This window comes from Coregonus clupeaformis, chromosome 7 (genome assembly GCF_020615455.1).
Source record: "Coregonus clupeaformis isolate EN_2021a chromosome 7, ASM2061545v1, whole genome shotgun sequence".
In the NCBI taxonomy this organism is placed as follows: domain Eukaryota; kingdom Metazoa; phylum Chordata; class Actinopteri; order Salmoniformes; family Salmonidae; genus Coregonus; species Coregonus clupeaformis.
Genome location: NC_059198.1, coordinates 41,574,199 through 41,589,860, shown reverse-complemented (window position 1 = coordinate 41,589,860; position 15,662 = coordinate 41,574,199). Strand labels below are relative to the sequence as shown.

At 43.4% G+C, this 15,662-nt stretch overlaps 1 protein-coding gene across 1 annotated transcript in view; it reads left to right on the top strand.

Annotated features, from left to right (window-relative positions):
• The first annotated feature begins 6,145 nt into the window (after positions 1-6,145).
• The window catches only part of scn5lab (sodium channel, voltage gated, type V-like, alpha b), a 220,230-nt gene continuing 210,713 nt past the window's right edge, over positions 6,146-15,662 (top strand). Inside the window, exon 1 of the mRNA XM_041879935.1 lies at positions 6,146-7,604. The gene's annotated coding sequence lies outside the window, so the exon portion shown is untranslated. The remainder of the gene's footprint in view (positions 7,605-15,662) is intronic.

Genomic DNA, 15,662 nt, shown 5'->3' with positions numbered 1-15,662 from the left:
CTTCAGAGATTTTTGCAATTTGTTCCAGTCATTGGCAGCAGAGAACTGGAAGGAATTGCGGCCAAAGGAGGTGTTGGCTTTGGGGATGACCAGTGAGATATAGATCCTGCTTCATCACCTGCTGGATCGTCTGAGACCAGTCACCCGGACAGCTGATGAAACTGTGGGTTTGCACAACTGATGCATTTTTGCACAAACCATCTCAGGGAAGCTCATCTGCGTGCTCTTTGTCTTCACCAGGGTCGTAACCGGGTTTAGTGGGCAAATGCTGACCTTCGATGGCCAATGGCACGCTGGAGAAGTGTGCTCTTCACGGATGAATCCCGGTTTCAACTGTACTGGGCAGATGGCAGTACTTCTCCAGCGTGCCATTGGCCATCGAAGGTGAGCATTTGCCCACTAAACCCGGTATGGCGTCGTGTGGGCGAGCGGTTTGCTGATGTCAACATGGTGGTGGTGGGGTTATGGTATGGGCAGGCATAAGATCCGGACAACAAACACAGAGCTACCGTGACGAGATCCTGAGGCCCATTGTCATGCCTCATGTTTCAGCATGATAATTCACGGCCCCATGATGCAAGGATTTGTACACAATTCCTGGAAGCTGCAAATGTCCCTGCATACTCACCAGACATGTCACCCATTGAGCATATTTGCGATGCTCTGGATCGATGTGTACGACAGCATGTTCCAGTTCCCGCCAAAATCCAGCAACTTCACACAGCCATTGAAGAGGAGTGGGACAACATTACACAATCAACAGCCTGATCAACTTTATGCGAAGGAGATGTGTTGCACTGCATGAGGCAAATGGTGATCACACCAAATACTGACTGGTTTTCTGATCCATGCCCCTACTTTTTTTTAAAGGTATCTGTGACCAAGAGATACATATCTGTATTCCCAGTCATGTGAAATCCATAGATTAGGACCTAATGAGTTTATTTCAATTGACTGATTTCCTTATATGAACTTTAACCATATCTTTTAAATTGTTGCATATTGCTTTTATATTTTTGTTCAGTGTACATATATTATCATGAGATACATGCGTGGTGAAAAGCAATGTAATTACAGTGTTATTGTAAGTTACCTAACATTTTTTTAGTATTATTTTGCGGAACTTTAATTTTAGCAGTCTGATGCAGAGCTGAGTGGTGACAGATGGGCACTTTCACCACACAACAATCAAAACACAAAGATTAACAAGGAATCATTTCGGGCATGAAACTATCCTGGAATCATGCCTGGTTTGCAATCTCAACAAAATGACTACATTGTCTGTGTCCTGTCTGGATTTTATCACAGATATCTGTCTATGAATTTCTTTCTAGGATTATTTATCCAGTCCCTGTAAGATCTCAAAGGGTACTGGGAATTTAGTGACCATAAATGTACTTACCTCCACCCCTTGCCCTGACAACTGGTCAAGGGTGCATTGTTTTGTTATTTATCCACCTGTCTGACATATTTGGCCCTAGTTGTCTCTGAGTTTCCTGTGCACTTGCTTCAGTATCCTGCTGTTCAGTAGCCTACCCTGTTGACAAAAACAGTCTAGGCCAGCATAGGTCACCAGCCTTTGCTGTGTTTTTGCTGGTGACCAACCTTCGCTGTGTTTTTGACACTGGTGACCAGCATCTGTTTTGGACAATGGTGACAAACATATGCTGGTATACTGGTCACCAGTTAAACCAGCATCAAAGTACTTGAGGGCCTAGTTTTCCCCTCAGACCTGCAAGTCACATTATGCTGGCTTGCAAAGTGATGTTTAATTCCTATCGGAATCCAGCCAGACTGGGGATATCCAAAAATGTGAACTTTTAGTCACCCACAATATGCATTCAGAATGACTGCCAGGGTTAGAAAGAAGAATGAATGACACTACCTAATCCATCTAAACTGGAACAACCATTTCAGTTACAGGTGCAATAAGTCCAACTAACAGATTGGATTAGTTTAGAAAAATTTATCTTATTTATCTTTGTGTAGCATAACATTAATTAATCAAGCAATGTACATGCAAAAATACAACAAACAAAAAAGATATTGAAACAAATCATTTAAAAAAAATCTAACTGCAATAGAGCATGCTGGGAAATATGATAATGATGGGCGTGGTTTTGCCAGACTACCTTGACCAGCTACCATGCTGGACCAGCTTGGTCACCAGCATACCAGTATCACCAGCATTCCAGCATAAACTGGTCACCAGCATACCAGCGTCACCAGCATTCCAGCATAAACTGGTCACCAGTATACCAGCGTCACCAGCATTCCAGCATAAACTGGTCACCAGCATACCAGCGTCACCAGCATTCCAGCATAAACTGGTCACTAGCATCACCAGCTTGACCAGCTGGTCGGCCGGCCTAACCAGCTTGAAATTTAGGCTGGTCTATGCTGTTTTTTTCAGCAGATTATACTGCTAGTGACAGAGACTAATGTTTAGCCTCCCTTGGATCAATGGGTGGGTTTAGAGGAAAATCATTCTGGGAACATGTCACTGTAAAATTACCAGGAATTCAGCTTGAAAACTTTTTTTGTGATGCAAGATGACTGTGTTACTCTTCAAGTCCGCCCCTGCTTCTATCACAATAAAGCATGAATTTAGTGTAACAGTGTAGAGGTGCTAGTCTCTCTAGCCAGACGGATTGCCTCCCACAATGTACCAATGGCTCCAAGGTCTGGGTTTTCGAGACTATAGAGGTGCCTCTATTACTGTAAGTGAATAGGAATTTAAAGGTATTGGTCCTATTCAATTCATTGTTTGTGTGTTATAAAAGGTTGCAGATGTAACTCTGGAGAATGCAACTGTTTCCTACAAAATGGTGGTGCATTTTGTACTCTATAATGAAACCATCCACAGTGGTGTTTTATTTGCTTGGTATTAGAACCCACCACACAACATTCTTTGAAATGTCTGTCCACCACCTCAAGCTCAACATCGACAAGACAGAGCTGTTCTTCCTCCCGGGGAAGGCCTGCCCGCTCAAAGACCTCTCCATCACAGTCAACAACTCCACAGTGTCCCCCTCCCAGAGTGCAAAGAACCTTGGCGTGACCCTGGACAACACCCTGTCGTTCTCTGAAAACATCAAAGCAGTGACACGCTCCTACAGGTTCATGCTCTACAACATCAGTAGAGTACGCCCTTTCTTCACACAGGAAGCGGCGCCGGTCCTAATCCAGGCACTTGTCATCTCCCGTCTGGACTGCTGCAACTCTCTGTTGGCTGGGTTCCTCGCTTGTGCCATCAAACCCCTGCAACTTATCCAGAATGCCGCAGCCCACCTGGTGTTCAACCTTCCCAAGTTCTCCCATATCACCCCGATCCTCTGCACACTCCACTGGCTTCCTGTCGAAGCTCGCATCCACTACAAGACCATGGTGCTTGCCTACGGAGTAGCAAGGGGAACTGCCCCTCCCTACCTTCAGGCTATGCTCAAACCCTATATCCCAACCCGAGCACTCCGTTCTGCCGCCTCTGGTCTATTGGCCGTCCCACCCCTACGGGAGGTCAGCTCCCGCTCAGCCCAGTCAAAGTTCTTCTCTGTCCTGGCACCCCAATGGTGGAACCAGCTACCCCTGATGCTAGGACAGCAGAGTCCCTGCCCATCTCTCTCCCCCCCCCCCACTTCACTTTTCCTACTAGCACTAACTTTGCTGATAACTTCTTTATTGAGGAAGAAATTAACTTACTACGACTGTGATATGTGGTTGTCTCACCTACAGTGAGGGAAAAAAGTATTTGATCCCCTGCTGATTTTGTACGTTTGCCCACTGACAAAGAAATGATCAGTCTATAATGTTAATGGTAGGTTTATTTGAACAGTGAGAGACAGAATAACAACAAAAAAATCCAGAAAAACGCATGTCAAAAATGTTATATATTGATTTGCATTTTAATGAGGGAAATAAGTGTTTGACCCCCTCTCAATCAGAAAGATTTCTGACTCCCAGGTGTCTTTTATACAGGTAACGAGCTGAGATTAGGAGCACACTCTTAAAGGGAGTGGTCCTAATCTCAGCTTGTTACCTGTATAAAAGACACCTGTCCACAGAAGCAATCAATCAATCGGATTCCAAACTCTCCACCATGGCCAAGACCAAAGAGCTCTCCAAGGATGTCAGGGACAAGATTATAGACCTACACAAGGCTGGAATGGGCTACAAGACCATCGCCAAACAGCTTGGTGAGAAGGTGACAACAGTTGGTGTGATTATTCGCAAATGGAAGAAACACAAAAGAACTGTCAATTTTCCTCGGCCTGGGGCTCCATGCAAGATCTCACCTTGTGGAGTTGCAAAGATCATGAGAACGGTGAGGAATCAGCCCAGAACTACACAGGAGGATCTTGTCAATGATCTCAAGGCAGCTGGGACCATAGTCACCAAGAAAACAATTGGTAACACACTACGCCGTGAAGGACTGAAATCCTGCAGCTCCCGCAAGGTCCCCCTGCTCAAGAAAGCACATATACAGGGCCGTCTGAAGTTTGCCAATGAACATCTGAATGATTCAGAGGAGAACTGGGTGAAAGTGTTGTGGTCAGATGAGACCAAAATTGAGCTCTTTGGCATCAACTCAACTCGCCGTGTTTGGAGGAGGAGGAATGCTGCCTATGACCTCAAGAACACCATCCCTACCGTCAAACATGGAGGTGGAAACATTATGCTTTGGGGGTGTTTTTCTGCTAAGGGGACATGACAACTTCACTGCATCAAAGGGACGATGGACGGGGCCATGAACCGTCAAATCTTGGGTGAGAACCTCCTTCCCTCAGCCAGGGCATTGAAAATGGGTCGTGGATGGGTATTCCAGCATGACAATGACCCAAAACACACGGCCATGTCACGATCGTTGAGAGACGGGTCAGACCAAGGTGCAGCGTGGTATGCGAACATGTTTATTTATATTAAACACAAAACCAAAACAACAACGTAACGTGAAGTCCAAGGCTATACACAATACAAGCCTACACGGAACCCAAACAAGATCCCACAACCCAGGCAGGAAAACTGGCTGCCTAAGTATGATCCCCAATCAGAGACAACGAGCGACAGCTGCCTCTGATTGGGAATCACACCCGGCCAAATACTAGACTCTAAACATAGAATCTAAACAGAAAACTCACACCCTGACCCAACCAACAAGAGTTCTCTCGATCAGGGCGTGACAGGCCAAGGCAACAAAGGAGTGGCTCAAGAAGAAGCACATTAAGGTCCTGGAGTGGCCTAGCCAGTCTCCAGACCTTAATCCCATAGAAAATCTGTGGAGGGAGCTGAAGGTTTGAGTTGCCAAACGTCAGCCTCGAACCCTTAATGACTTGGAGAAGATCTGCAAAGAGGAGTGGGACAAAATCCCTCCTGAGATGTGTGCAAACCTGGTGGCCAACTACAAGAAACGTCTGACCTCTGTGATTGCCAACAAGGGTTTTGCCACCAAGTACTAAGTCATGTTTTGCAGAGGGGTCAAATACTTATTTCCCTCATTAAAATGCAAATCAATTTATAACATTTTTGACATGCGTTTTTCTGGATTTTTTTGTTGTTATTCTGTCTCTCACTGTTCAAATAAACCTACCATTAAAATTATAGACTGATCATTTCTTTGTCAGTGGGCAAACATACAAAATCAGCAGGGGATCAAATACTTTTTTCCCTCACTGTATCTTAAGACGAATCCACTAACTGTAAGTCGCTCTGGGTAAAAGCATCTGCTAAATGTAAATGAATGGGGTGTTTTTAATGTGTGCCGCTTTAGATAGACCACAGTCAAGTGAGGTTAACCTGTCTTACAAAACTAATGTGGCTGAGACGAACAATGCCTTTTGAGGGAACTTTTGAGGGAACTGGGCAGAAATGTGGACTGGATCTGAACTGCAACACATTTGCTGTCTGGGTATGCTTGATTTATTCTGTGACCAAATTACTATGTGGTAGGCTACCTCGGGGTCTGGGAGCAAAGTATCTCCGTTTTGCAGGTGTCTCGACAGCCTCTTAGGACCAGAGTGGTAATGATGTAGACTCAGGAGGGTAGGCCTGCAACATTTAGACCTTTGCTGATAGTAATAACTAGCCATTCCTTATTCTGCATGCCAGATTAACAAGTGTAGCTGTTCTAAACAACACAGTGTTTATTCGATATTAACCCAACAAGTAGTCTTAGTAGTAGGCCTGCTGTAATGTATGCTAGTCAGTGCAATATACAAAAGGTTGTTCTTACTGTTTACCAGCAGAGGGGGCAATGAACCCAGGTTTGGAATACATTTCAATGGAGTTGAGACAATGCAAGGCATCAACACACCTTATAGGCTACCAGATGGGTGGGTGAACTCAATAAAACATTGTATTATTGACTCATATTGTCCTAACCATTTAAACTAAGCTATAGACCTACTTTAAATCAACCCAGGATTAAAAACAAAGCGTTTTGTTGTAATGAAAGCATCATAATCCCCATTAGACTCATGACCCTATTGAGTCTAGCTTTTCAAAACAACATCCTAATGTTCACTTTCTGAAGAACAGGTGGTTACATAAATAGGCTAGTTAAGTGGTTAGCTAGCTAATTAAATGGGGAAAATGGATTCCATAAGTCACTATACAGTCTCCATCAGGATGAGGCATACACTCACTAATAGTTGAGTTAATAATAATATTTAAAAAATCAATCAAATGTCCTAATCCTTTAATCCCATAGGGATAGCCTACATTTCGACTGTAGGTTATTTAAAAGCATAATTGACTAACCTAGGCCTATTTGAGAGCATAATGTGCTGTAGCACATCATGTGTGACAATGTGTGACATGTCTAAAGACAGAAAGATTACAGACTCGTCAAACAATGAGTTTTTAATAATACTGTCTCATTATCCAGACACCTTTGCTCATCCTCATTCTGTCTCTACATTGTTTAAACGTAGTAGCAATAGCATATTATTGCATGCTCGACTATCATTTTATGATGCCCTCGTGAGAAGCACAGCCGGTGATGTGATGTGCTGTCCGAAAAGTACAGACGAATCTGAGTAGGCGTTACCTTGGGAAATCTGAGTTCCTCACTTCGCGGCTCAAGGGCATTCAAAACGGTTCGGACGCGTTTTTCGGAGAGAGGTTACAGAAGATGTTCAAAACGTTCAATCTCTCACGGGCGCTTCTTGTGATAAACCGGCGCGCTTATGAAGTTGTTACAGCCTACTTGGACTAAATCAACAGCTGTGTGCACAACGACTGCTTCTGGACGGAGCACATGAAATCATTTATTTTGAGTACATTTATTGGAAAGTGCTATAAAATATAAATTGGTCAACTCAGAACCGTAAAAAAGAAGCCTAATAAGGAGTTGGGTTAACAACTGGTAGGATAGACTACGCGCGTTTTTTTTTTTCATCCAACACGGGATGCACCTTGCATTAATACTTTTTTATATTTCTTTCAACTAATTATAATGCTTTTGAAATAAGGTGTTTCGGATGGTCTGGAATTGTCTAAAGAGTATTTGACAAGGTCTTACTTTGCGTAGCTCTACCAGTGGATGGAAATTCCTAAATGTATTGAATTAGACTGGAGGACGCAATGCTATAAATAAAGGAGTTTCACATGTAAGTAGTCTATTTTCATCTACCTTTGTTGTCCAGTACCGGTTCCTAACCTCAACAAAAGATGTCATAAGATGCCTACTGGCCTTACAATTTTTCTTTAATCAAACACAGCCCATTTAACCTGTACAATATAGCTAAAGTGTATAGGCTACCGTTAACAAAATATTGATTGTAGTTGACTGATAGCCTAGTTTTAACTTTTTGGAGGGGCCAATAGGCTATTTTATATTTTCAAATAGGCTAATTAATATATAATATAGGGTTGAGTTCATGGTATTATACTTCGGCTAATATATTTTTGCTTTTTCATTATAGCCTAAGCCTATAATTCATATGTCATATGTCCTGTATTACGTAGTTGACTTGGCATATGCAGTTGTGAAACAGAACTTGTGCTTTAATGCTTTGCATATGTTGTTTGGAAATCACGGTGGCGCGCGCACCAGGGATTAGTTCCCCCACTTGGTAATCATGTTTAGAACAACTCTTTGGTTGATTACTTGGGTTGAAATTATTAGGGCGCGGAGTTATAACATTAGGAGCAAGTCTTCCGGGAAGTTTCGTGGTTGTTCTTTTCACATTTGGCTAAAATATTAGTTAGGATTTGTGTTGGTTAGGTTTGTGTTACACTTTGCCCCTTGTCAGTGTTTTCAATGTAGGCCAGCTCTAAACCCCTGTGTCCTTTGTCTTTATGTAATCCAAAGAATGATTCCAAACTATATAGGCTACAGTATTCTTAAATTAGCAAACATCAAATAAGAGCAGCATTAGTATGCACTAACTGTAAGTCGCTCTGGATAAGAGCGTCTGCTAAATGACTAAAATGTAATACAATGCGCAAGACTACTTTAACCCAGGGACAACAGGTGTCCGCAGGCTATGCCTCGCATGCAATAGCCAGGATACATCTGAGAGTAGGCCTACCGTCGCAGTTCAAAAGCCACGGGCGCTGAGATGTTTGTTCTGGGTACTAGCGTACTATTCTCCCGAATAACTGACCTTTCGAGATGTAGTTGGCTAAGCAGACGCGGAAGCTGTCAGGGCTCAGAGCGCGCGATGGTTTTGATCAGCAACGCGGACCGCTGCGCGCTTGTCCAAGGTCCTGAAAGTCAAAACAATAAACTGGTGATTCGGTTAAAGTCTAATTTCGAACTACGTTAAAGCACTTTAAAGTGTAAATACGTTTATATAGACTTAACAGAACTGGGAGGGATATTATTTTTCCTAACGCACTTGCAAAAAGCATTTGCTCCAACAGCAGCAAAATAATACAGGGTTTAATGAAGATAAAAAGAGAGGAAAAACAAGGCCTCATCAATGTTAAACACACACACACACACACACACACACACACACACACACACGTGTGTGTGCTTGTGTGTGTATATATATATATAGGCCTGCAGTATATATATACATCCAATATATATATTAGACTTTTTAATATTATTATCCCAATTATATTTCGTATTTATTTGATGATAATAGTACATAATGATACCGCAGAGATTATCTAAGACATTTGGAATTATAAACAGAAAAGTGCAACAAGTTTGGATGTGCTAAGTCTAGAGCATTTTCCAGTATGATGACAACAGACCACACATCAGATGGATGTTATGGCTTTTGCTTGTATTCCTTCAAACACACACCATGTTGCCCCTAAGTCAGGTAGCCAGAAGTGGAGCCTCTGACTGGGCTATGAGGGGGGTTTGTTGGTTATATAACATGCCAGGCTCATGTATGCATGCTATGTGGCTGCACGTAATTAACAGCCTTACAATTTACATAAAACTGTCGAAACATAATCTAAGTCTTTATCAAGAGAGCCACAACTCACACTGCCTCATTTGACTGTGTACAGTGCCTTCAGAAAGTATTCACATCCCTTGAATTGTTCCACAGTTTGTTGTGTTACAGCCTGTATTTAACATTGATTTAATTGAGATTTTGTGTCACTGGCCTATTCACAATACCCCATAATGTCAAAGTATAATGATGTTTTTAGAAATGTTTACAAATTAATAAAAAATGAAAAGCAGAAATGTCTTGTGTCAATAAGTATTCAACCCCTTTGTTATGGCAAGCCTAAATAAGTTCAGGAGTAAAAATGTGCTTAACAAGTCACATAATAAGTTGTATGGACTCACTTTGTGTGCAATAAGTATGAAAACGTATTCACTCACTAACTGTAAGTCTCTCTGGATAAGAGCGTCTGCTAAATGACTAAAATGTAAAATGTAATAATAGTGTTTAACATGATTTTTGAATGACTACCTCATCTCTGTACACCACACATACAATTGTCTGTAAGGTCCCTCAGTCAAGCAGTGAATTTCAAACACAGATTCAACAACAAAGACCAGGGAGGTTTTCCGATGTCTCGCAAAGAAGGGCACCTATTGGTAGATGGGTAAAAATTAAAAAAAGCAGACATTGAATATCCCTTTGAGCATGGTGAAGTTATTAATCACACTTTGGATGGTGTATCAATACACCCAGTCACTACAAAGATACAGGCGTCCTTCCTAACTCAGTTGCCAGAGAGGAAGGAAACCGCTCAGGGATTTTACCATAGATTTGACCATAGAATAAAAATATTCCAAAACATGCATCCTGTTTGCAACAAGGCACTAAAATATTACTGCAAAAAAATGTGGCAAAGCAATTAACTTTTTGTCCTAAATACAAAGTGTTATGTTTGGGGCAAATCCAATACAACACAATTACTGAGTACCACTCTCCATATTTTCAAGCATAGTGGCGGCTGCATCATGTTATGGGTATGCTTGTAATTGTTAAGGACTAGGGAGTTTTTCAGGATTAAAAAAGAAAAGGAATAGAGCTAACCACGGGCAAAATCCTAGAGGAAAATCTGGTTCAGTCTGCTTTCCACTAGACACTGGGAGATGAATTCACCTTTCAGAAGGACAATAACCTAAAACACAAGGCCAAATCTACACTGGAGTTGCTTACCAAGAAGACAGTGAATGTTTCTGAGTGGCCGAGTTACAGTTTTGACTTAAATTTACTTGGAAATATATGGCAAGACCTGAAAATGGTGGTATAGCAATGATCAACAACCAATTTGACACAGCTTGAAGAATTATGAAAAGAATAATGGGCAAATGTTGCACAATCCAGGTGTGGAAAGCTCTTAGAGACTTACCCAGAAAGGTGCTTCTACAATGTATTGACTCAGGGGTGTGAATACTTATGTAAATGAGATTTTCTGTATTTCATTTTCAATACATTTGCAAACATTTCTAAAAACATGTTTTAACTTTGTCATTATGGGGTATTGTGTGTAGATGGGTGAAATAAAAATCAGTTTAATCCATTTTGAATTCAGGCTGTAACCCATCAACATGTGGAATAAAGTCAAGGGGTATGAATACTTTCTGAAGGCACTGTATATATAGAGAGATAGTTATGAATTCTAAGCAAAAGCTTTGCTCTGTTGAAGTGTTATTATCAGCAATAAGCGCAACTGGAATATTATCTCAAAGCTTGTCTTGTTATCGAAATGAGGGCAAATGCAGTCTCATACTCTCATTTCATTGCTATTGAACAATTTAAATGAATATCACTTATCATTGTAGCCTATGGTTTGTCTATAGCCTATATCAGGGCTGTAGCCTATGGGGAGGATTCATCCAAGTGTAGAGGTTTCATCAGGGTCCCTATTGTTGTTTTTCCAAAGGCATCAGTGTGCTGATAGGCTAATGCTTTATGGCTCTGGTGACGCACGGGAGTCCAATCAATCACATATAATGTGAATGCCTACATCACATCTCCCCTTCACAGAATCTCTGAACATTTATATAATATAACCCGCTCAAGTGTCTTTGACCTATCTTGATACCTTGAGATATCCCCAATTCCCATTTTTGGGGAAATAGTGTTATTACAATTATAAACCGATCTTGATATAGCATATAATGAAATAATTATGTTTTTTGGTGTAAGGCCTACATTCCAAGACTTATGTCAGTATCAATCCACCTACATGTCAAGTTCAGATTAACTGATTTATGGGTAATATTGTAAGGCTTCTGGATAGAATACATGGACGACAGACCAGGCCTGGTTGTTGTGAAACATTCTATCCCACATTGATGTGTTTGTTGTGGTTTTCAATGGTAGAAACATAATACTCATGATTTTGACTTGACCAGCGGCTGTTTCGCTAAAGCAAAGCAAGCCATCCCACTTCGCACAGACGTCAGTTCAACGTCAAGTTTTGATTTACATTTGGTTGAGTTGTCAACTAACGTGAATTCAACGTAAATCAACGAAACATTTCACCATGTCATTGGATTTAGGTTAAAAGTTGGGTGAAGAAAATACAAAATGCCCTTACATTGATGACTTTTTGCAAATCCAAATAGTTTCCACGTTGATTCAAAGGTATCACATATATTTTTGGAGTTGAAATGACGTGGAAACAATGTTGATTCAACCAGTCTTTGCCCAGTGGGATGACTCTACTAGCAGATACAGTGGGGGAAAAAAGTATTTAGTCAGCCACCAATTGTGCAAGTTCTCCCACTTAAAAAGATGAGAGAGGCCTGTAATTTTCATCATAGGTACACGTCAACTACGACAGACAAATTGAGAAGAAAAAAATCCAGAAAATCACATTGTAGGATTTTTAATGAATTTATTTGCAAATTATGGTGGAAAAAAAGTATTTGGTCACCTACAAACAAGCAAGATTTCTGGCTCTCACAGACCTGTAACTTCTTCTTTAAGAGGCTCCTCTGTCCTCCACTCGTTAGCTGTATTAATGGCACCTGTTTGAACTTGTTATCAGTATAAAAGACACCTGTCCACAACCTCAAACAGTCACACTCCAAACTCCACTATGGCCAAGACCAAAGAGCTGTCAAAGGACACCAGAAACAAAATTGTAGACCTGCACCAGGCTGGGAAGACTGAATCTGCAATAGGTAAGCAGCTTGGTTTGAAGAAATCAACTGTGGGAGCAATTATTAGGAAATGGAAGACATACAAGACCACTGATAATCTCCCTCGATCTGGGGCTCCACGCAAGATCTCACCCCGTGGGGTCAAAATGATCACAAGAACGGTGAGCAAAAATCCCAGAACCACACGGGGGGACCTAGTGAATGACCTGCAGAGAGCTGGGACCAAAGTAACAAAGCCTACCATCAGTAACACACTACGCCGCCAGGGACTCAAATCCTGCAGTGCAAGACGTGTCCCCCTGCTTAAGCCAGTACATGTCCAGGCCCGTCTGAAGTTTGCTAGAGTTTGGATGATCCATAAGAGAATTGGGAGAATGTCATATGGTCAGATGAAACCAAAATATAACTTTTTGGTAAAAACTCAACTAGTCGTGTTTGGAGGACAAAGAATGCTGAGTTGCATCCAAATAACACCATACCTACTGTGAAGCATGGGGGTGGAAACATCATGCTTTGGGGCTGTTTTTCTGCAAAGGGACCAGGACGACTGATCCGTGTAAAGGAAAGAATGAATGGGGCCATGTATCGTGAGATTTTGAGTGAAAACCTCCTTCCATCAGCAAGGGCATTGAAGATGAAACGTGGCTGGGTCTTTCAGCATGACAATGATCCCAAATACACTTTTTGACCTAAATGCAAAGCCAATGTTCAGGGCAAATCCAACACAACACTGAGTAACTGCCTCCTTATTTTCAAGGATGGTGGTGGCTGCATCATGGTATGGGTATGCTTGACATTGGCAAACACTGGGGAGTTTTTCAGGATGTAAAGAAACAGGATGGAGCTAAGCACAGGCAAAATCCTAGAGGAAAACCTGCTTCAGTCTGCTTTACACCAGACACTGGGAGAGGAATTCACCTTTCAGCAGGACAATAACCTACAACACAAAGACAGATCTACACTGGAGTTGCTTACCAACAAGACAGTGAATGTTCCTGAGTGGCCAAGTTACACATTTGACTTACATCTGCTTGAAAATCTATGGTCTAAGAATTGAAAATGGCTGTCTAGCCCCAACACCTTGACAGAGCTTGAAGAATTTTGAAAAGAATAATGGGCAATAAAGGTGTGCAAAGCTCTTATGAGACTTACCCTAGAAGACTCACAGCTATAATCACTGCCTGTCACGCTCTGGCTCCGGGACTCTGTATATTGAGCCAGGGTGTGTTCATTATTTGGGTGTATTTCTATGTTTGTATTTCTGTTGGGTTCATTTCTATGTTTGGTCAATGACTCCCAATCGGAGGTAACGAGTGTCAGCTGTCGGCTCGTTATCTCTGATTGGGAGCCATATTTAATCTGTATGTTTTCCTGTGGGTGTTGTGGGTTTTTGTTCCGTTTTCAGTCGTTGTAACTGAGGTCTTCACGTTCCGTCATTGTTTGTTGTTTTTGTTTCGTGGACTTTGAAATTAATAAAGTCATGTTCGCCACAAACGCTGCGCTTTGGTCCACTCCTTCCGTAGACGGCCGTGACAGAAAAACCCACCAAGATGGGACCAAGCAGCGTGTCCAGGAGCCATCGCCAGGGAGATCCCTCACAGATCTCCTTCGCCTCCTGGACTGGGTCAAGCCGAGGGAGGAAGACAAGGGCTTGACATTATGGCAGAAGGGCGAGAAGCTGGCGAGAGATATGGAGACGTGGTCCACGGGTAGGAGAGACGCCCCGAAAATTTTTAGGGGGGGGCTCACGACGGCGGACCAGCAGGAGGCCGCGATAGAGCGGTCCAGTGGGTTGCCGGAGAAGGCCGCCGGGTTACGGGGGCCACTGGTAGAAGAGGGGATGGAAGGTGTGGAGGCACGGCGAGAGGTACTGGCGTGTGTTGCCAGTCCGGTCCGGCCCGTTCCAGATCCCGGTGTAGAGCCAGTGGTGTGTGTCCCCAGTACGGTCCGGTCTATTCCTGCTCCCCGCACCGAACCTGCGGTGCGCGTCGCCAGCCCAGTCCGGCCCATTCCTGCTCCCCGCATCAAGTCTGTGGTGCGTCTCGTCAGCCCGGCTCTGCCCATTCCTGCTCCCCGCATCAAGTCTGTGGTGCGTCTCGTCAGTCCGGCACGGCCCGTGCCTGCTCTCCGCACCAGGTCTGTGGTGCGTTTCGTCAGCCCTGTCCGGCCCATCCAAGCTCCCCGCACCAAGCAAGTGGTGTGCGTCGTCAGTCCGGCACGGCCCGTGCCTGCTCTCCGCACCAAGTCTATGGTGCGTTTCGTCAGCCCTGTCCGGCCCATTCCTGCTCTCCGCACCAAGTCTGTGGTGCGCGTCGCCAGCCCGGTCCGGCACGCCCAAGCTCCCGCACCGGGTCAGTGGTGCGCGTCGTCAGCCTGAGGAGGTCCGTTCCGGCTCCACGCACCAAGCCGAGGATGCGTATCGTCAGCCAGGTCCGGTCCGTCCCTGCCTCACGCGCCAAGTTAGGGGTGCGCGTCATCAGTCCGGATCCAGCCAGCTGGGTTGGATCGGACCGGGGCCGTCACGGGGGATGGATGTAGGATGGTGGTCAAGCCCGGAGCCAGAGCCGGAGCCGCCTCCGAGGAGCAACACCCACCCAGCCCTCCCCTATTTGGGTTCTTTGAGGCGCGGTCGCAGTCCGCGCCTTTAGGGGGGTACTGTCACGCTCTGGCTCCCGGACTCTGTATATTGAGCCAGGGTGTGTTCATTATTTGGGTGTATTTCTATGTTTGTATTTCTGTTGGGTTCATTTCTATGTTTGGTCAATGACTCCCAATCGGAGGTAACGAGTGTCAGCTGTCGGCTCGTTATCTCTGATTGGGAGCCATATTTAATCTGTATGTTTTCCTGTGGGTGTTGTGGGTTTTTGTTCCGTTTTCAGTCGTTGTAACTGAGGTCTTCACGTTCCGTCATTGTTTGTTGTTTTTGTTTCGTGGACTTTGAAATTAATAAAGTCATGTTCGCCACAAACGCTGCGCTTTGGTCCACTCCTTCCGTAGATGGCCGTGACACTGCCAAAGGTGTTTCTAACACTCAGGGGGGTGAATACTTATCTAATCAAGGTATATTAGTGTTTTATTTTTCATTAATCTATAAAAAAATATAAAAATGTTCTTCCACTTTGACATT